This window comes from Canis aureus, chromosome 9, assembly GCF_053574225.1.
Source record: "Canis aureus isolate CA01 chromosome 9, VMU_Caureus_v.1.0, whole genome shotgun sequence".
Classification (NCBI taxonomy): domain Eukaryota; kingdom Metazoa; phylum Chordata; class Mammalia; order Carnivora; family Canidae; genus Canis; species Canis aureus.
In genome coordinates this window covers 20,344,635-20,367,562 of record NC_135619.1, presented here as the reverse complement: position 1 = coordinate 20,367,562, position 22,928 = coordinate 20,344,635, and the positions used below count along the sequence as shown (strand labels likewise).

The 22,928-nt window shown below is 38.0% G+C and overlaps 1 long non-coding RNA gene across 6 annotated transcripts in view; it reads left to right on the top strand.

Moving 5' to 3' along the window:
- LOC144320492 (uncharacterized) overlaps positions 1 to 22,928 on the top strand; it is a 404,605-nt gene that overhangs the window by 103,046 nt on the left and 278,631 nt on the right. For all 6 annotated transcript variants that reach the window (XR_013386064.1, XR_013386063.1, XR_013386067.1 and 3 more), the window contains exon 4: positions 17,828 to 17,945. This is a non-coding gene — a long non-coding RNA (uncharacterized LOC144320492). The remainder of the gene's footprint in view (positions 1 to 17,827; positions 17,946 to 22,928) is intronic.

Below are 22,928 nucleotides of genomic sequence, written 5' to 3'. Positions count from 1 at the left end.
CTCTGCCACATATCTAACTTCCTTGACTAATAGCCATTCTGAGGGCTTGTTTGGGTTATGTTGGGGATATTGCACCATTCTGTATTTTATGTTTTATATTTATGTAGGGTCTTAAATACATATTCCTGAGTATGGTTTGTGATGTTTCTTAGAAACCTGTTCTGGGGATAAAATAGTGTTCACAAAGGAAAATGAAAAGGAGAAAGTATGAAGGTGAAGGGATGACGTGGCTTGGAAAACAGAAACCTGATGATAAATGAAAGGGAAATAAATAAGAAATTCCAGTAGTTTGAGTTAGTCATTATGGCAGTGAGTCTGACTCTGAATGGACATAGAGCAGAGTCAGAATGATCTCCCTCACTCAACTGCCATGGGACTTGGCATTCCACCAAGATAGACTGGTCCCGTGTGTCCACTCCATGGCCACACAAATTTAAAATGCAGAGTTCTTACAAGGCTGGTCCTTACCAGGAAGGTAGCCATCATAAAACATAATTTAGCGTGAAGTGGTATGTTAGGGTTATTTTTCTTAGGTAGATAGTTAGCATCTAGGCACTGAAGGAAATGAAGGTCTGAATAAAGCAATCTCATCTAGCCCCATGACTTTAAATACCATGTGTGTGCTGATGGCTGCCATTGCATATCTCCACTCCCAGCTCTGGAGTCTTTTTTTTTAACAATAAATTTATTTTTAATTGGTGTTCAATTTGCCAACATACAGAATAACACCCAGTGCTCATCCCGTCAAGTGCCCCCCTCAGTGCCCGTCACCCATTCACCCCCACCCCTCCGCCCTCCTCCCTTTCCACCACCCCTAGTTTGTTTTCCAGAGTTAGGAGTCTTCATGTTTTGTCTCCCTTCCTGATATTTCCCACACATTTCTTCTCCCTTCCCTTATATTCCCTTTCACTATTTATATTCCCCAAATAAATGAGACCATATAATGTTTATCCTTCTCTGATTGATTTGCTTCACTCAGCATAATACCCTCCAGTTCCATCCACATTGAAGCAAATGGTGGGTATTTGTCTTTTCTAATGTCTGAGTAATATTCCATTGTATACATAAACCACATCTTCTTTATCCATTCATCTTTCAATGGACACCGAGGCTCCTTCCACAGCTTGGCTATCGTGGCCATTGCTGCTAGAAACATCGGGGTGCAGGTGTCCCGGCGTTTCATTGCATTTGTATCTTTGGGGTAAATCCCCAGCAGTGCAACTGTTGGGTCATAGGGCAGGTCTATTTTTAACTCTTTGAGGAACCTCCACACAGTTTTCCAGAGTGGCTGCACCAGTTCACATTCCCACCAACAGTGTATGAGGGTTCCCTTTTCTCCGCATCCTCTCCAACATTTGTGGTTTCCTGCCTTGTTAGTTTTCCCCATTCTCACTGGTGTGAGTATCTCATTGTGGTTTTGATTTATATTTCCCTGATGGCAAGTGATGCAGAGCATTTTCTCATGTGCGTGTTGGCCATGTCTATGTCTTCCTCTGTGAGATTTCAGTTCATGTCTTTTGCCCATTTCATGATTGGATTGTTTGTTTCTTTGGTGTTGAGTTTAATAAGTTCTTTATAGATCTTGGAAACTAGCCCTTTATCTGATACGTCATTTGCAAATATCTTCTCCCATTCTGTAGGTTGTCTTTTAGTTTTGTTGAACGTATCCTTTGCTGTGCAAAAGCTTCTTATCTTGATGAAGTCCCAATAGTTCATTTATGCTTTTGTTTCTTTTGCCTTCGTGGATGTATCTTGCAAGAAGTTACTGTGGCCGAGTTCAAAAAGGGTGTTGCCTGTGTTCTCCTCCAGGATTTTGATGGGATCTTGTCTCACATTTAGATCTTTCATCCATTTTGAGTTTATCTTTGTGTATGGTGAAAGAGAGTGGTCTAGTTTCATTCTTCTGCATGTGGATGTCCAATTTTCCCAGCACCATTTATTGAAGAGACTGTCTTTCTTCCAATGGATAGTCTTTCCTCCTGTATCGAATATTAGTTGACCATAAAGTTCAGGGTCCACTTCTGGGTTCTCTATTCTGTTCCACTGATCTATGTGTCTGTTTTTGTGCCAGTACCACACTGTCTTGATGACCACAGCTTTGTAGTACAACCTGAAATCTGGCATTGTGATGCCCCCAGATATGGTTTTCTTTTTTAAAATTCCCCTGGCTATTCGGGGTCTTTTCTGATTCCACACAAATCTTAAAATAATTTGTTCTAACTCTCTGAAGAAAGTCCATGGTATTTTGATAGGGATTGCATTAAACGTGTATATTGCCCTGGGTAACATTGACATTTTCACAATATTAATTCTGCCAATCCATGAGCATGGAATATTTTTCCATCTCTTTGTGTCTTCCTCAATTTCTTTCAGAAGTGTTCTATAGTTTTTAGGGTATAGATCCTTTACCTCTTTGGTTAGGTTTATTCCTAGGCATCTTATGCTTTTGGGTGCAATTGTAAATGGGATTGACTCCTTAATTTCTCTTTCTTTGGTCTCATTGTTAGTGTCTAGAAATGCCACTGACTTCTGGGTATTGATTTTGTATCCTGCCACGCTACCGAATTGCTGTATGAGTTCTAGCAAACTTGGGGTGGAGTCTTTTGGGTTTTCTATGTAGAGTATCATGTCATTGGCGAAGAGGGAGAGTTTGACTTCTTCTTTGCCAATTTGAATGCCTTTAATGTATTCTTGTTATCTGATTGCTGATGCTAGGACTTTTAGTACCATGTTGAATAGCAGTGGTGAGAGTGGACATCCCTGTCTTGTTCCTGATCTTAGGGGAAAGGCTCCCAGTGTTTCCCCATTGAGAATGATATTTGCTGTGGGCTTTTCATAGATGGCTTTTAAGATGTTGAGGAATTTTCCCTCTATCCCTACACTCTGAAGAGTGTTGATCAGGAATGGATGCTGTATTTTGTCAAATGCTTTCTCTGCATCCAATGAGAGGATCATATGGTTCTTGGTTTTTCTCTTGCTGATATGATGAATCACATTGATTGTTTTACGAGTGCTGAACCAGCCTTGTGTCCCGGGGATAAATCCTACTTGGTCATGGTGAATAATCTTCTTAATGTGCTGTTGGAGCCTATTGGCTAGTATCTTGTTGAGAATTTTTGCATCCATGTTCATCAGGGATATTGGTCTATAATTCTTTTTGGTGGGGTCTTTGTCTGGTTTTGGAATTAAGGTGATGCTGGCCTCATAGAACGAATTTGGAAGTACTCCATCTCTTTCTACTTCCCAAACAGCTTTAGTAGAATAGGTATGGTTTCTTCTTTAAACGTTTGATAGAATTCCCCTGGGAAGCCATCTGGCCCTGGACTTTTGTGTCTTGGGAGGTTTTTGATGACTGCTTCAATTTCCTCCCTGGTTATTGGCCTGTTCAGGTTTTCTATTTCTTCCTGTTCCAGATTTGGTAGTTTGTGGCTTTCCAGGAATGCGTCCATTTCTTCTAGATTGCCTAATTTATTGGCGTATAGTGTTCATGTTTTTAAAATCATTTGTATTTCCTTGGTGTTGGTAGTGATCTCTCCTTTCTCATTCATGGTTTTATTAATTTGAGTCTTCTCTCTCTTCTTTTTAATAAGGCTAGCTAGTGGTTTATCTATTTTATTAATTCTTTCAAAGAACCAACTCCTGGTTTTGTTGATCTGTTCCACAGTTCTTCTGGTCTCGATTTCGTTGAGTTCTGCTCGAATATTTATTAACTCTCTTCTTCTGCTGGGTGTAGGATCTATTTGCTGTTTTTTTCTCTAGCTCCTTTAGGTGTAAGGTTAGCTTTTGTATTTGAGTTCTTTCCCGTTTTTGGATGGATGCTTGTATTGCGATGTATTTCCCCCTCAGGACTGCTTTCGCTGTATCCCAAAGATTTTGAACAGTTGTATCTTCATTCTCATTAGTTTCCATGAATCTTTTTATTTTTTTTTTAATTTTTTTTTTATTTTTGATAGACATAGAGAGAGAGAGAGAGAGGCAGAGACACAGGCAGAGGGAGAAGCAGGCTCCATGCACCGGGAGCCCGACGTGGGATTCGATCCCGGGTCTCCAGGATCGCGCCCTGGGCCAAAGGCAGGCGCCAAACCGCTGCGCCACCCAGGGATCCCTCCATGAATCTTTTTAATTCTTCCTTAATTTCCTGGTTGACCCTTTCATCTTTTAGCAGGATGGTTCTTAACCTCCACGTGTTTGAAATCCTTCCAAACTTCTTCTTGTGATTTAGTTCTAATTTCAAAGCATTATGGTCTGAAAATATGCAGGGGATGATCCCAATCTTTTGGTGTCAGTTCAGACCTGATTTGTGACCCAGTATGTCGTCTATTCTGGAGAAAGTTCCATGTGCACTTGAGAAGAATGTGTATTCAGTTGAGTTTGGATGTAAAGTTCTGTAGATATCTGTGAAATCCATCTGGTCCAGTGTATCATTTAAAGCTCTCGTTTCTTTGGAGATGTTGTGCTTAGAAGACCTATTGATTGTAGAAAGCACTGGATTGAAGTCACCAAGTGTAAGTGTATTATTATCTAAGTATGTCTTAATTTTGGTTATTAATTGATTGATATATTTGGCAGCTCCCACATTCGGGGCATATATATTGAGGATTGTTAAGTCCTCTTGTTGGATAGATCCTTTAAGTATGATATGGTGTCCCTCTTCATCTCTCACTACAGTCTTCGGGATAAATTTTAGTTTATCTGATATAAGGATGGCTACCCCTGCTTTCTTTTGAGGACCATTCGAATGGTAAATGGTTCTCCAACCTTTTATTTTCAGGCTGTAGGTGTCCTTCTGTCTAAAATGAGTCTCTTGTAGACAGCAAATAGATGGGTCCTGCTTTTTTATCCAGTCTGACACCCTGTGCCTTTTGATGGGGTCATTAAGCCCATTGATGTTCAGAGTTACTATTGAAAGATATGAGTTTAGTGTCATCATGATATCTATTCAGTCCCTGTTTTTGTGGATTGTTCCATTGGACTTCTTAAAGGGGAATTTTGAGAGTCCCCCTTAAAATTTCTTGCAGAGCTGGTTTGGAGGTCACATATTATTTCAGTTCCTGTCTGTCTTGGAAGTTCTTTATCTCTCCTTCCATTTTGAATGAGAGCCTTGCTGGATAAAGTATTCTTGGTTGCATGTTCTTCTCATTTAGGGCCCTGAATATATCCTGCCAGCCCTTTCTGGCCTGCCAGGTCTCTGTGGAGAGGTCTGCTGTTACCCTAATACTTCTCCCCATAAAAGTTAGAGATTTCTTGTCTCTAGCTGCTTTAAGGATCTTCTCTTTATCTTTGGAATTTGCAAGCTTAATTATTAAATGTCAGATGTTGAACGGTTTTTATTGATTTTAGGGAGGGAATCTCTCTATTTCCTAGATCTGAATGCCTGTTTCCCTTCCCAGATTAGGAAAGTTTTCAGCTATGATTTGTTCAAATACACATTCTGGACCTCTGTCCCTTTCGGTGCCCTTTTTCTTCCTCAGGCTGTCATTCATTTCCCTTAATCTATCCTCATGGTCTTTTAATTGTTTGTCTCTTTTTTCCTCAGTTTCCCTCTTTGCCATCAACTTGTCTTCTATGTCACTCACTCATTCTTCCACCTCATTAACCGTCATTGTTAGGACTTCTAGTTTGGATTGCATCTCATTCAATTGATTTTTAATTTCTGTCTGATTAGATCTAAATTCTGCAGTCATGAAGTCTCTTGAGTCCTTTATGCTTTTTTCTAGAGCCACCAGTAGCTGTATAATAGTGCTCCTGAATTGGCTTTCTGACATTGAATTGTAATCCAGATTTTGTAAATCTGTGGTGAGAGAGGACTGTTTCTGATTCTTTCTTTTGAGGTGAGGTTTTCCTTCTAGTCATTTTGGTCAGTGCAGAGTGGCCAAAAAAGTTGTATTGGGAAAAGGAGAAAAAGAGAGAAGAGAAAGAAGGAAAGAAAAGAGAAAAAGAAAAAAGAAAAAAGGAAGAAAAAAAGAAAGAAAAAAGAGAAGAAAAAGAGAAAAAAAAAGAAAGGAAAAAAGCGGGTGGGAGAAGGAAACAGAAATCAAAAAGCAAAACAAAACAAAACAACAACAACAAAAACAAAACAAGGGGGGAGTATCCTCTGATTCTGTATACTGTAAGTCCTTTGACTTCCCCTGGAACTTTCCAGTGCTGCTTGGTCAATAATTTGTTTTTCTCCTGTCCATCTAGCTGGTCTTCTGGGGGAGGGGCCTGTTGTGCTGATTTTCAGGTGTTAGCACTTGGGGGAGCTGCTCTGTCCCTTGCCTGTTGCAGGGCTCAGTGGGGGTTGTTTACCCCGTGAGGCCCCAGGAGGAACAGCCCCAGTGGCGGGGCCAGCTCTGGAGCCCTGGAGTCAGCTCCTGCAGTAACTCTGGAGCTCTCCGTCTGCAGGGCCTGGAGGCTCCGGGGCGGGGCCGCTGATCTGCTCAGCTCGGGGCAGGAGCGTCCTCGCTGTCCTGGGCCCTCCCGGCCTCTGCCTGTCCTGGGGGGAGGCCAGATCCTGGGCTGTGTCTGGCGCCCTGTGCTCCGGGGCCTGCGCGGTTGGATTCCCGCTCCCGCCCCGCAGCCCCCTCTGCGGAGCCGCCCCGGAGCACCCCCCCCAGCTGCTCCCGCCCCGCAGCCCCCTCCGCGGAGCCTCCCCCGAGCCCCCCGAGCTGCTCCCGCCCCGCAGCCCCCTCCGCGGAGCCGCCCCCGAGCCCCCCCCGAGCTGCTCCAGCCCCGCAGCCCCCTCCGCGGAGCCCCTCCCCCCCCCCTTGAGCTGCTCCGGGTCCCGCTGTGCGCTGCAGCCCTTAGGGAGCTCGGCGCACTCTCCCGGGGCGCAGGTGTCTGTTAGTGTCCCCGGGAGCCCGAGGGCATCCCCGCCCTCCTGGGTCCTGCTCAGCTCTGGAGTCTTGATGGACTATAGGACATCTTCATTTGGGAGTTTGTTTATTAGTATCTCAAACTCAGGTCCCAAGATGGGATTAGAGGTGTGATCCCATTTCCTGGGGAAAATGCCTGTGAGAAAAAATGGATGGAGGGGAGCTGGACAAGGCTGGGGAGCTGCCAGACTATGCTGCAGGGCTGCCCCCTGTTGGGACAGAGGGAAAGAAGCAAGGGTGGTTGGGAATCTAGACCTTGGTGCAGTTCTAAGAAATTATCTGCAAACTTGATGTGGAGTCATTGAGCCAACGTTGGCATCAGAGGAGTCCTGTATTTCCCTGAATGGGCATGACTTAGTATCCCTGGTAGTTCCCCACCGGGAGCTGTCCAGAGGAAATATGACCTTGGCGTAAACTTGCTCCAGCAGCTGGGGTGTTGGTCAACACACTCCTTGCAATGGAGATCTCAGAGGCGTGTTTTAATGGCTGCCACATGTTCCTAGACAAACTTTTGATTCTTTCTCACATCTGCTACTCTAAAAGTTCTCTAGTTTTCATTTTGGTCCATGTTGGCTAAACTCTAGATCTACTCATCAGCTCCACCACCACTTACCCTATCATCTTGCTTTTGCCATCCCTAACATCTGTTCTCTACAAAGAAGCTACTGTCCCTTTAAAAATATAAATCAGCTCGTGCCACCCATCTGTTCAAAATGCTGCCATGGTTTCCCATCTCATTGAAAATTAAGTCTGAATTTTCTGGCATGACCTTCAAACTTCTACATGATCTTATTCTCCTGCTAGCTCCCTCATGGGATCATTTACCATTCTTTTGAATTAACTCTGCTCTTTCAAAAATATAAGACCATTCTTGCCTCAGGGCCTTTGCACTTTCTTTGCCCCTGCTTGGAATGCTGTTATCAAAGATATTCTTGGGGCTCACTTCTTTAGGATCTCTGCTCAACTGTTACCAGATCAGAGCTTACTTCTCTGGCTAATTTATATTACTCCATTTTCTCCATAATATTCAATACTATGTGATATATATTTATCATTTTTGTTCCTTATGTATTTCTTCTAATTGCAATGTAAGTCCTATAAGGTCAAAGCCTTTATCTGTTTTGTGTATAGCTGTTTTCTTAGGGTCTGTCATATAAGAGGTTTTCAATAAATATATGTTGAATCAACGAACAAATGCAATTTTAAAATCTGCAAAATTTGGACTGTACTGAACATGTCTTCTGTTTCATATTTTATAATCTACTTTTGCATAATGTATCATGAACGATTTCAAATACCATAAGCATTCTTCTACTGCATAGTATTTTATTTTAAAGCTGCAATATTTGATCCCTATTATCTCCAATTTTCTGGCTCTTACATGAATAATATTATAATGAGCATCATTACCCTTACACTGAATGGAGACATTGACCAAGTATATGTCGCAGACCATTCTATCCCAGGTGCCTGGCAAATACTTATTAACTAAGTGAATGTATAAATAAGTAGATAGAAAATATTTGGCTCATTTTGATTATCTCCTAAGGTAAAAACTTAGAAGTTGAATTGTTAGTTTTATATATTCATTTTGTCAGACCAATTTATATTGTAAAATGGTCCTCTCAAAAGTGGTCAGTTTGTGCTTCCACTGGCAGATATGAGAGCCTACTATTTCGTCAAAAAATGTTCAACAAGCTAAGCTTCCCAATTTGATTGATGACAAATATCTCATTTTAATTTACATTCTTTTATACTGGAGAAGTTACATTTGTATCATAGATTTATTGGCCACTGCTTCTTTAATGCTCGTGTCCCTTGATTTTCAAAAAAGGTTAAAGGTATAGTTATGAGGTCTGGTCCTGCCATTCACTGGCTGTTTTGTTTTTGTAAGTTACTTAGCTTCTCTGAACTTCTATTTCCTAACTGTGATGTGGAAAAAATAGTGATGCCTGCCTTCTTGGGACTCCACTGTACAAGTTGACAAGGAATCTGGAGTCAACCTCACGCGTATGGTACTCTCCTTACCTTTGATGTGGCCCAGGAGAGTTGAGCTGTAGGGGGGTGGAAAAAGAAAGACTTCTGGGTTGTGGTAAGGCATAAGTGAGAAAAGCCATGTAAAATGCGCAGTGCTGTATCTGGAACAGAGTAAGTGCTAATAAATGAGAACTCCAATTGCTGGTACTTTATCTCTGTGTTACACTGTGTTGTCCTGGGAGAGATAATCGTATTTCATGTATCTTTGGGATCCTGGGGTCTAAGAGAGTGCCCAGGATACCGGTATATATTAGTAGTGGCTTAGCTGCTCAATCAATGTTTGTTATAAGATGAAAGATTGTATAAACGTTTGGTAACAATGGGATTCTTGTTTTAGCTAACGTTTCCATCTCTGATTCAGCTCCCTGTTTATCTGGCCTTAGAGTATCTGCCTCCGTCTTAAAGCCTGCATGTTTTCCTCCAAACCTTGACTGTGGGTCAGCCAGGTTGTGGTATAACAGTTTCATATGCCCAGACAGAGTTTTCTGACCTGAGTTATGAGCTGCTGCTGCCAATAAGCTGTCTAAATGGGGAGACAACGGAGATGTCGTTTCATCTATTTTTTTTTCTGCCTCAAAGATATTTCATTACACGTGGTTTCTGTAAAAATATCTTTGCTATATTTTATTTAATCACTTGGGGGAACACCCAGGAGAAAACAGAATCGTATTTATCCATAAATAACCAGGAGAGGGCTTTCTTTAGAAGTCAAGTGCTCTAGAGGGACTGATAACTGATGGCATTTTCTTTGCCTCTCCAGATATCCTTTAGAGAGATGCCCTAGAGAGATATATGATAAAGTATGAATAAGATGGGTAAAAAAAAAAACCCTTAAAGACCTCAAATGTACCTTGAAAAATAAGTCAGAGAGAGGACCTAAATTCATGAAATCGAATGTTCCATCAAAACATTTTCCTCTCCCTATTGCCATTACCCATTTAATTTCACTGTGGGCTGGTCTTTTGGGGTTTCTGGAGGTCTCAGTTTAATTTGAGACTTTGCTCTGGAACCAACTAGCAGAAAAGAAAGCCCAATACAATGAATGCTCTGACTGAACTAATTATATTTATTGAGGCCGTGTTGAAATGGTGGTCAAGCTTCCTTTTGGGAAATACTTACTTGATGGGAGAGTTAACATTTATAGTTGACATTCTGGAATTAACATAACTACAGCTGAAATCATTTTTCTTTTTTATCATTCTTCGCCATGCCTTACTTAATCACTAAATGCTGTCTGCTCTGAGCAACCTTGATAGATGAGGGAACACGCTAGTAAATAACAGATATATTTGTAGTGCTTGCCAAATAAAAAAGAAATGCATCTTTGCTACTGCAATGTAACTGGAACAGATGTGTGAATATTTTAAAACATGGTTGATGTTGTAAATTAAGATTTTGGTCATTAGAATAAATTAAAATTTCTACCTAATCATTTTATGATGTTGTAAAAAAACAGTGTCTTTCACATGGTGACCCTCTTGACAAGTCACCAACCATCTGGAGAAGAAAACAAACACCCTTTTGCAATTAATTATTCAGCTCTTTTAAAAAATAGGCAATATAGAAATATTTTGTCTTCACAATGAATAATAAGTAAATTTGGTAATCAAGTGACATTTACTCTACCATAGAAAATATAAACTTATTGTACAATAGTTCACAAAATAATAGCACAAAAGTGAACCCAAGTGGTTTGTTTTTTTAATTAGCTGATTTATTTGTAATGTGTCTTTTTTTTTTTTTTTTTCAGTCTGGTTTCAAGAAAGTTTTAAGGGTATATAATGGTACATTTAAACACCAAGATCAGATAGCTTTTTAAAAGTGAAGAAATAGGGGCAAAGGGGGAAAGAGAATGGAAGTAGCACGAAACTCCTGGTAAGAGGCACATATTAAAGGTGTGCTGTGTAGTTTTTTGCCAAAGGTGGCTTACAAACTGAGCACTAAATTTCCTAGTAGCCAAAGTTGAGGGAAACATGATTAGTTGCAGGATTCACAGGGTTTATGAGATGAAAATCAAACATCTTGCCCTGGAAAAGTGTAACTATTCCTGATATTGAGCCCAGAGATAATTTTCCCCAATTGAGCCTCATGAGAGGATTATATGTAATTAGGGAACAATATTTCACTTTCAAATATATCCTTTCATTAAATACAAGGAGTCATTTCATAGAACATTTTCTTGTTACCCCTAGTATAGGCCAAAGGCATCATGCTACTGCATAGGGACCAGACTTGCACAGTGCATGTACAGTGTGGTGAGAAGATAGCAGTGGGGGCCGGGGTCCTGAGGCCACCAGACGTTGGGCTGTGTGTGTGTGTGTGTGTGTGAGAGAGAGAGAGAGAGATTCAATTCTGCTGGTGAGGTGTGATCATGCAGTGCTTCCTAAAAGACAGGCTTTCAAACGAGTACTGAAAGCAGAGTAGGAGCACCCCATGGAAACAGTCTGGCATGCTACTTTGTAATACATCTAAGTGATAAAATATTCATTTTGCTTCAGTTTTCTTTTATTATTTTAGGTAAATATTCCTTTCAAAATATTTACTCTTCTTTTTTTGAAATTAATAACAGTAACATACAGCTGTTTAAAACATTTAAAAAGATAGGAGTATAAAGTAGAAAATAAAAGTCACCCAGAAATAAACATGGCTAGTATTTTCGTATATTTTCTTCCAGGTTTTTGTTTGTATGTTATGTACGTACGTATGTGTCTTTCAAAACTGAGATCATACTGTATGCATAACTTTGCATCCTTTTAAACATAATATTATGTCTTGTCCCGGAGTAATTAACACTTTTGAAAATGTTAAATAGTTGCATATTATGTACATTTTGGTTCATTACAGTCTTTTAGGTTGTTTCTATTTTTTCCTAATTGGAAGTGTGTTTCAGTAAACATTCTAATACATACTTGTTTGGATAACTTTTGACTATTTACCGAAAAGTTTTTCTAGATGTGTAATTATTGAGTTGAAGAGTTTAAGTATTTTCCAATCATTTGATAACTAATTGAAGTTATATTGAAGTGTTTCTACTTTAGTTTACTAAAACTATGTGCTTATATATTTATGTAATTACATACTTATATTTGTATATTTGGCAGTTTATTTTATTCTTATAATAATCAAATGTATTTATTAGTGAGGCCAGATATTTTTTTGCAAACTAGAAAGCCTACACAGTAATCCCCGCTTATCCATGATGGATACATTCCAAGACCTCCAGTAGGTGCCTGAAAGTATGGATAGTACGAAACCGTATAATACACTATGATTTTTCTTATCCAGATATACCTATGATAGAATTTAATTTATAAATCAGGCATGTAAGAGATTCACAACAGTGGCTAATAACAAAATAGAACAATTATAGAACAATGTACTATAATAGAAATTATATGAATGTGGTCTCTCTCCTTCTTTCTCTCAAAATATTATACTGTAGTCACCCTTATTTTTAGGATGATGTAAGATGATCAAATGCTTAAGTGATAATATGAAGTGGGATACATGAGGCAGGCAGCGTGACATAGATCGAGACTACTCAGATTATGATGGAAAGGGGAATAGCCTGCTTCTGGAGAGTGGTTGACTGTGAGCATCTGGAACTCTGGAAAGCAGCGCTGCAGATAAGGGGAGGGGCTACATCCACAAAACAGATGATTGCCCTAAATTACGCAAATTGTGTATGTGTTTTACCTGGATTGAGTCATGCTTTATTTTTCTCCTTCATTGTGCATGAGTAGTCATTCCAATGGCATTTTAAAAATTGTTTTCTTCTTACGTGGAAATCATCAGATGGCTTGATGATTTGTTCTGGTGTTATCTTTTTATTGTTAATATCTTGTCTTCTAAGTGGTAAAGCTGTAGCTGAATTATAAAGTTCCCCTTGGGAGAATGGAATTGCATAATGGAGATAGGTGTTTATCTGCATGATACATTTTCAAGGTGAGCTAACAACAATAGGACAACAATCTCTTCCAAGACTGTCCTGAAAGGAGCTAGTATATTTTAGGCACATTTGTTGCGTGGCAGTGATGTTGGAAGCTTCATTTGGCAAGCCCAGGTGGTGATAATCCTGATAAAGAAAAATAGTGAAATAGGGCAGATGAATGATTCAGCTAAATGTACGTTTCCATTTCGAACATTGCATCATCACAGCAAAGCCTACTTAATCCCCTTGCACTAATGTATCTCATAGTTTTCCACAAATTTTATTTCAGTTTTGACATGAGGCAAATATTGAAAGAAAAATTTTGTTCCTTCGACATAATCAAAACGTATGAAATGGCAAGGTCATAAATTCTGCCTATCGTACTTTCCTTGGTTCTTCACAGGACGTCCTCCTCCTCGTTCTCCAGGACATGAATATGCTGCACCTAAGAATTTGGCTCAAGAGTCAAGAGAGATAAACAGTAAAGTTCACTTCTGCCCTGTTGATCATGAAAGGCTTTGAAAGTGGAAATATTAAATTTTTTGGGGGAAAAGTAGGGCTATGGATGAGGACTCGGATCTTATATTAAAAATTTGAATCAAAAGAGTCTTGATCCATCAGAAATTTATTGCCTTAAAGTAAAACATGTTGCAATCCACAGAATTTGGAATATAATTGCTTTCAATTTGAGAAAGTACAGTTTTTCTTTTAGTCTCCTATGCAAATTTATTCCAATCAGATAAGGGGGAGAGCCTATTTGTGCAAGTTTAATTGTAACAATACATCTTCAATAGTTTATTAACACTTAATAGAACTATCAGCATATGAGGAACTAAAAATCCATCTGGAATATCTGTTTGATCATGTATAAATGATATCAAAATACAATATTTCTCTAAATGTAAACTTGCTGGACAGCGTCCCAAGGGGAATTTACAGCCCAGTGACTTTAGTGTGTGAACTCATTAGAGCATGGCTCATTACCTACTGGGCAGTGGAAAAGCCAGCTACAAACATCCCTGTCCTGAGTCCATTATAAGCAGAGTTTTGGCTGAATTGTCTTTGTGGCAAAGGTTATTAGTGAACCTTGTGATTCCCAACTCAATGAAACTGCTAATCTGTTCCTGTCCCTCCAGGGAGCTGCGCATGAGAATTATGTGAGGTCCACCTGTTCATGTTTCAAGTCTGCTTGGCAATTAATACCAATGCATGTGAGTTAATGTTTTACCTAGTTCTTAAGAAGTATGCTTTGTCCTTCCTCAGTGAGTTCCACTTTTTCCAGTAAAGCCTAGGGTTTCACTTCTGGGCAAGTCCACACATATATTTTAATTTTGTTTGGGATGTACACTGATCCTTTCTCGTGGGAGTCAAGCCTGTGGTTTATTTGTGAGAAGAAGCTTTTGTTTGAAAAAACAAATCCTCTGTTTTATGGAGGCATGCAGAAGATCTTGTTTTTAAGTAATTTAGAATCTTTTAATGTCATTTTCCACTTTTGCTTTGATGCATCCTTGTTATTTTGCATTTATTGCTGTTGTGAAAAGTCATAACAAATTAGCACAAATTGTCTATGTATAAGGTATTCAGAGTTTGATGGGCATTGGAAGGCAGGTTGCTTCATTTCAAGAGGTGGTGATTAGTTAATGAGTGCAGAAAAGAATTTTTTTTTATTGGAGTTCAATTTGCCAACATAGAGCATAACACCCAGTGCTCATCCATCAAGTGCCCCCCTCAGTGCCTGTCACCCAGTCACCCCATCCCTCTGCCCACCTCCCTTTCCACTACCCCTTGTTCGTTTCCCAGAGTTAGGAGTCTCTCATGTTCTGTCACTCTCTCTGATATTTCCCACTCGTTTTCTCTCCTTTTCCCTATAATCCCTTTCACTATTTTTTATATTCCCCAAATGAATGAGACCATATAATGTTTGTCCTTCTCCGATTGACTTGCTTCACTCAGCATAATACCCTCCAGTTCCATCCATGTTGAAGCAAGTGGTGGGTATTTGTCATTTCTAATGGCTGAGGAATATTCCATTGTATACAGGGCAGAAAAGAAGAATGCATGTATATACACAGTACTAACTGGAAACTCATCTATAATCAAATACTGAATTATGTCCACACTAAAGTATTGTGAGACTTAAGAGACTGTCGATAGGAGGAAGAGGTTGGAAGGAACACAGTGTGTGGGGTGAAGAGACGAGGTGATCAGGTGGAATGAGAATAGCAAGGGTGCACTTTGGATGGGAAATACATGTAGAGTTGGTGAGGCCGTCAGTGCTAGGGTCAAAGACTTTGGTTTTGATTTTAAAATAGTAGGCATATATTATATTTTCTGAATTAGGGAGATGATATGGTTTTAGAAAGATTTATATGGCAGGGTTGTATAGACATAATTTATAGAGGAAGAATGTAAAGGCAGAGTGAAATTTAAAAAAATCATTATTCATCTATCTAATGGTCTTTCTAAGGTGTCCTAACTTGCCATTTGGTTTATTGTATAATGGATTTTTTAGGGTATAGATATTAATTAAACTTGGATATTTCAGAGTCTAATGACTGGACTTATTGCTTTGATTATTGCTTTAGGTGGTCTATAATAATTGCCAAAGTTGATCTATGATACTCTGTACTTATCAGCTTTACATCATATTTATGATTTTACAAGTATTCATTGTTTTAAAGAATCTTAGATGGCTTCCACTTGCTCCATGGGTGAATTTCGAGAAATTTCTGGAATTGTTAAGAAGCTGTGTAAGTCAGAATAGGCTAAGTTTGCTGAAGTAACAACTGCCAAATCTCAGTGGCTCAACATCATAAAAGTGTATTTCTGGTAAATGTTTATTTATGCTAAATGTCTATTGTGAGTCATTGCAGTGACTGCAGTCATTTGGAGCTCTTATCTCAATATGTTATCCCATACTTGCCAAGGCAGGAATAAAAGAACTTGGCAAATTATATACTGTTTCTTAAGGCTAGAGGGACACATGTAATTTTTAGTCATATTTTATTGGCCAAAGTAAATGACCTGGCTGTGCCTAACTTCAAAGTAGTTGGGAAGTGCTATGCTAACATATATTCAAAACAGGGGAAAACAGGGTATGTGTGAACATCTCTAATGACCACCACAGGGAGATAGTTCCTTTTCAAAGCACTCATGAGCATAAGTCTAGAAAGAATAATATCTTTCAAATGAAATTATTCTACTGAGAATTATTTCATCCACTGCTTAGGTCTATAGGCTCATAGGCCCAGAGCAAATTAGAATTTTAATATAAATGGACAAGGTGACCCACAACATGACTAGAATATGACTCTCTATTATGAATTGGTAAGTGTGAGGAGAGATTGTAAAAACTTCTTGTTATGGAAGTTCAGTATTAGATTCATACTTGTGTTCTGTACATTTTTAATGTGATTGGTGAAATAATTTGGAAATAATTTGTATAATATATAAATAATCATAAATATTTATTACAAAAATATATGCTATTTATGCCTATATACATAGACTCATATATTACTTAGCTGACAACTGAAGGTTGAATGGTCAATGGTGGTGGCTCATGGTGACTATGGATCTCTATACAGTTAACATATACCCTGGATGACCTCTGAGAGCACAGTATGTGGATTTTTTTTAAAGTTTTAAGTTAGAGTATTAGAGTATTAGAATAGGAACCACATTTAAATTTATTCTATAGTCTTCAGTTATGTGCAACATAAGATTTACCATTCCTATGTAATATTTAAGTTTTATCTGTTGTATCTTGAAATTTCAAATTGCGTGAAAAATAATTTTATTTGATGAAGTTAGTGTGGTCCATAAGGGCTGGCTCAGAAGACAATCCAAGTGGTAGACTATGGGCTCTGCATATTCAGCCACATTCTTCTCTGGTAATGTCAGTACCTGGATCTCCAGTGTTGGAGATCAATTCTTCAATTCTTCAATTCTCTGCATCCTTACTCCCAGGAAGCTCCTTGAACCCTTCTATGAACACATGTAGTGTATGAGATTGAGCTTCTGCTAATGGGTATGAAAAAGTATGAACTTGTGATTTTCAGCAATTATTTGCATATGCCAAGATATTGTAAAATACGTCCTATTTCTTTGATATGATTTGGGTAGCCTTAAGATGTATGCTTACATTTTAGATTCCAGAGGTTGAGGTTAAAGTTGCTAAGCACTATTGCTGCGAGTGGAAGGGATGGCCTTTCAAGATGGTGTATAGAAGTGGCACTTGTGTTGCTATTGTTCTAATGTCAGTACATTGATATTAATAGTACTAATCTCAGTATGAGTCATTCTATTTTGTTAACAATAATGAGTTGGCGATGTTTATAATAGTCATGAGTTAATAAATGTAATTGTATTGTCTATTGTATAATAATAATAACTGTTAAAAGATCATTTTATGCCAAGTTTCAGAAGGAAACTGAAATATAAAATTGTGAGTTAATAGCTATTAAGAATGTAAAATAAAGGGTGTTTGGACCGGTAATAGATCTGATTTCAGCTTCCCTACTTAACCTGACTAAAAATGATTTTCAGATACTGAGTAATCGATGGGAAGATAGTATCTTAGAGCTCTCAAAAATTGTAAAACATCAGTGGCACCAGAAAGGTGTTATGTTACTGGTAACTTTAGTGTTGTATTTGAACTGATGAACTCAGATGTCAAATATTGAAGTATGCCACTGTTACCTAGACTTTTCTGATTCTTCATAAGGAACACAGAAAAATGATATTTTTCAGAATTGTTTAATTAACTTAAAATCAGGTGTGTTCTGTATACTTTCACAAGAATTGTTAGTAATGACCATCAAATAATATATATTCCTGCATTTATAAGTGCGTGTAAGGATGAAATTTTTTCAATCAATTCATGTTAAGATACCAAAGTTGATTTTCTTGAGAGTTTATACTGTGACATATCTGAGTTTGTTTTGATAGCTTGCAGGTAGCCTTCACAGTATGGTCTTCTACCAAACCTTTTTTTCTTTTCTAGGTAACCGTCACATAAGGATTCATCTCAAGGGGTCTCCTATTGATGATCTCAGCTCTTGCTCTCCACTTATTCCCCTTTTCAGATTTCTTTCATCCTCCTATGATACACGGGTTTTCTGGTAAGTTGCTTTATTTTCATTCTCTCTCAATTCTCTGATGTTACTTAGAAGGCAATTCAGGGCAGCCTGGGTGGCACAGCGGTTTAGCGCCGCCTTCAGCCCAGGGCGTGATCCTGGAGACCCATGATGGAGTCCCACAACCGGCTCCCTGCATGAAGCCTGCTTCTCCCTCTGCCTGTGTCTCTGCCTCTCTCTCTCTCTGTCTCTCATGAATAAATAAATACAAATCTTTTTTTTTTTAATAAATACAAATCTTAAAAAAAAAAGAAGAAGGTAATTCAGCCATCTCGATGTTTTGATGAGGAAGTGGGTGGGGCACAGAATCCTAGGCATGTCTTGGTGCTCACAATAGCGTTGCTGTACTATCTATCCCCTGTCATATACATACGTAAAAATGGGATAGATAAGGAAGAGAGGTGTTAGAGTAACTAGATTAGTCCCAAGACAAAGTTGCCCATGCTAAACCCCATGCTAATAAACTAAAACATTTTGCTAAGCTCTCCCAGAAAAGGAAGGTCAATAGATCAACACTTGCCTGTTCTACAAGGCTTACTTGACCTGGGTTCAAAACTTTCCTTTACTCCATATAAAGAAAGTTACCCTGCTTTAACCAATCTGCAAATGCCAAGAATAACTTCCTTATTCCTGCTCACTTCAGTCTATAAAAATATGTTGCCCTGTACAGCTCTTAAGTGCTCCTTTCTACCTGCTAGAGTGGATGCTGCCTGATTCATGAATCATTGAATAAAAGCCTATAAAATCAGTAAATTGTGGAAAAACTTTCTTTTAACAGAAGCAAGGACTTGGAAGTGTTATAAGGGAAGTGGGGGCAGCCAAGGACTTGGATGTGAAATCAAAATGGTCCAGAATGAGGGTATACTAGGTCACACCTCTTTTCTATATATTGCCAGTTAAGGAAATGTATCATCTTACTGTCACATATATTAAGGGTGAGTCAACTTGCATTCAAGCAGAATATTGAGGCACTTATGCAAATAATTTAAAACAAAAAGAAAAAAATTCTCCCCATTTACTTGAATTTTCAAGATAGTGAAGGGAAACATGTATTTTAGGTCATGAATTATGCAGAAAATTTCTTCAATTTGTCATTATATTTTGTCTCTGAGCTTTTCACAAATACAACTTGTGAGTGAAATATAAAAGGCATAGAAATATGTGTCAGAGATTTAGATTTCTTTTAGATTTATGTCTTATTATTTGAGCTCCCACCTAAATTCCTCTGGGGTATCATGGTTTTGTATATTCCCTGCACACATAGCCATTTGTTTATTTTCTTTGGTATTGTGTCTGGTATTTGTTGTACATTTTGGGAAACCTCCTTCATACTTAAGAAGATCACTGGTCAATCTAAAAACAGATAATACTTATAATCTTTGACATTTTTCGTCTAAGCCATTTAAGCCTTTGCTTTTAGAGTAGTAGCTTGTAGTGACTGAGGTACAATGTCAAAAAATGCCTAGATCAGTCTCCATTAGCTATGGAAGTTAAGAGAGGATATTGTGGATAATATAAAGGAACCCTACTTGACCGAGTCTGCATTTTGTGTATTTGTGTTATTAATTATTTACTTATTTATTTATTTATTTATTTATTTATTCTAATTTATTTATTTATTTATTTATTTATAACTATTTATAACAATAATGTCACATTATAGAAACTCAGAAGAACATGGGAAGTTGTCTTATTTCCTAATTCCTCCCTTTGATTCTATAACTCCTCCTCTACAATGTGGAGAACGTTGGAGTTATTCTTCTTAAACCCAATTAACCTTTGCCTTGAATTCATTGATTGTTTAGTGTATGTGTAGATTGGGAAGGAGATGGGAGCTAATATTTTTATTTTTAAAGGTTTTTCATGGTGATTGGACCTGGATATGCAAAGAGAAGGCAGATTACTCAGTTTGTTTACCCTTCCAGCTTCAGATAAGCTGTACACATTCAACACATTGAGATGAAAAGCCAGGGAGTACTTCTGGTACTTCCCTGTAAGCTGTATACTCCTCTGGGGGAGCATTGAGGTTTTAGCCAATAAAGATCAAGTGATTCCCACTGAAGACTTTTAAAAAGAACTCAAGCAAGAAGTCTGGTAAACTCACACACTACTTTTTTTTTTTTTTTTTTTTTTACTAACAATTCTTCATTGTATGCTTTGTTAAAGGTACAGATGTCTCCTGATACCTAGTACCACTTTTTCTGTTCCACTTGCTGTGACAAATAAGCTGGGGAGGGGAAGGAGAGTACCAGGGCAAGACCTAATCAGAAGTATTTACATAGAAGTGAGTAGAGATGATATCACTGTAAATAATACTGTGTCCTCTGGAAGAAGTCAAGGTCACAGACAAAGACATGATTTAAATAAGAAGGAAGGAGTTAACACAAAGTAAGGTTAGGCTGGGACCCATCAATGCTCCCAGTTACCTTTGGATTATGTAGAGGCTGATTAATATCTCTTCAAAGGCCCTTCCTACATCTCTCTCTTTTTCTTCTCTGGATCCTAATTTTAACTCTTCCCCAAGCCAGTGAATTTTCTTCAATTTCCTCAGAAAGGCTTGCTCCCTCACCTCTAAGTCTTTAGCCACATGCTCTAACTGCTCTAGTTCAGGGAAGAAGCACTTTGTTTAGAGAGAGAATCAAATGCCAAGGAGAAATGTGGAAGAGGCTTTAGCACCCAACTGAGCTTTTCTGGTTGATACCATTAGGAACATTTAAAGGATATAGATAGAGAAAGAGAGAACCTTGAAGGAACACTGGGTAATTTCCTGCAGTGTTGTTATATGGAAATGAATGCTTATGATTTTTCCTACTTTTAATTGACTGCATAGTTAGTCTCCACTTAAGATTCCTGACAGAAGTGAGTTCCCTACTACTGAACTCTTCCCTAGAGCTTCTTCACTTCTTCTATTTCTCTAGATAAATATTACCCTTGGATCAAGTAATGTTATCAGAAAGCAGTGAATGGCTTTAAGTGAATTATACTTTGATGTCCTGCTCTTTATGTACTATGTGAAATTTTACCCCTTATGAAGCATTTGTATATAATCGCCATATTTACTAAGGAAATATTGTTAAATATGATCCATACTTGATGACTCAGCAATTTCACTTTTAGATGAAAGTCCTGTAGATTTTCAACAGGAGACATGAACATATTATTTATAGTACCACTGTTCACAATAGCAAAACCCACAAGATAACTCAAACACCAACGAGAGAGTAAATGAACAAATTGTGTCATATACTAGCCCGATGGAGGCTATAAAAACAAATGAATTACAGCAACATACAATAATATGGATGAATCTTTTTTTGTTTGCTCTAAAATTTTTGAAGACTTAATTTTTTTAAAGCAGTTTGATCCGTAACAGAATTGAAAGGAAGGTACTGAGATTTCCCATATGCCCTCACACTTACATAGTCTCCCTTCTTATCAGCTTCACTCCCCAGAATGGGGCATTTGTTTCCAAGGATGAACCTACATGATGCATCATGATCACCCAAAGCCCATAGTTTACTTTAGGGTTCACTCTATGTGATGTACATGTAATCACTGCCTTAAAAATTCTCTGTGCTCTAACTATTCATCCATTCCCTCCATTGCTCCTGGCAATCACTGGTCTTATTGATATCTGTGTCTTCATAGTTTTGCCTTAATATGGCTGAATCTTAGAAACATGATATTAATTGAGAAAATAAATCCTAAAAATTACATACAAAATGATACTCCTTTAAATAAAGTTGGAAACAATTAAAGTAAGAAAAAATAGAATTTTAGGAGTACATATAAATGCAATACCCTTATATAAAAAGGAACCTAAGGAATGAGGAATATGTATGTGATTCAGGATGTGATTCCTACTGTTGGTAGGAATCTGGCGGTTGGGCTATGTTGGGACTATAGAATTGGTGTAGGTTAATGTCAAGGTCCTAGCTTGGGTTATAAGTGGTAGATTCATAAACACTTATTGCATGACTAAAACTAACTAATCAACTAACTAGAAGTGGGAGGAAAAGAACAATGTCCAGCATAACTTATAGAATCTTCTTAATGGAGGATCTGTGGGAAGATTTTTTTCCCCCCAGATCGTGAAATCTGAGTTTCTCCTTAAATATTGCTGTTTTTTTGTTTTTAAATCATATTAGCTCCAAGAATTTTCTGATTGCATGTTCTTCTTTGCTTTGACTGCTAGAAAGCTCAGATTCAAATTTATAAGATACCTTTAGTAATTGTATAGGAATTTATGGTATACATTTGATGTCTAAGTTGAATCCTAGTTTCATCTTAATATTTCACCTAGTTTCTCTTAATTTATATTTTTTGTTTTTTTTAAATACTTTTTTGCTATTTTTTTATATGAGGTGCCATAAATTAGGAAGAGAATATAAATAAATGAAAATAGATTTGCCTGTTATTTTGGACAGTATCCAGCACCTATTGCTTAAGAATGAGGATGACATTTGGCAATGAGTTGGTACATTATTCCAAAGTATTGGTATTTATTGTATGTCACAGTTTGTAGGAAATGAAGTGGGCCTATTTGTGAAGATCAGTCTGGAGAAATCTACTTAAATACACATTTTATAATAATTTTAAGTAGTTCTCTGGAATATCCATCATTCTATCAAGGTCATCTCTTAGTTGCCCCTAGTTATATAGGTTTTAAGTTAAAAAGACAAATTACACTCTAATCTCAGAAAATAAAGTGAGATATTCAAGACTTTGAGAAGTAGAATTGTCTCTTTCCAGGGCAGGCATATGGTCATGGACAAAGCCAAGATCTAAGTTACAGAAATAATGTTTCCTTGAGTCTGGAGCACTGGTCCATTGAGAATAGACTTGACTATGTGAATGAGAAAGTTTTTCACACAGGGGTAACAATCTCATCAGAAAACTATATTATCTAGGGTTGCTTGTATTCATGGTTTTCCCTGTAAAAGGTGTATGTTTCCCTATCTAGACCCA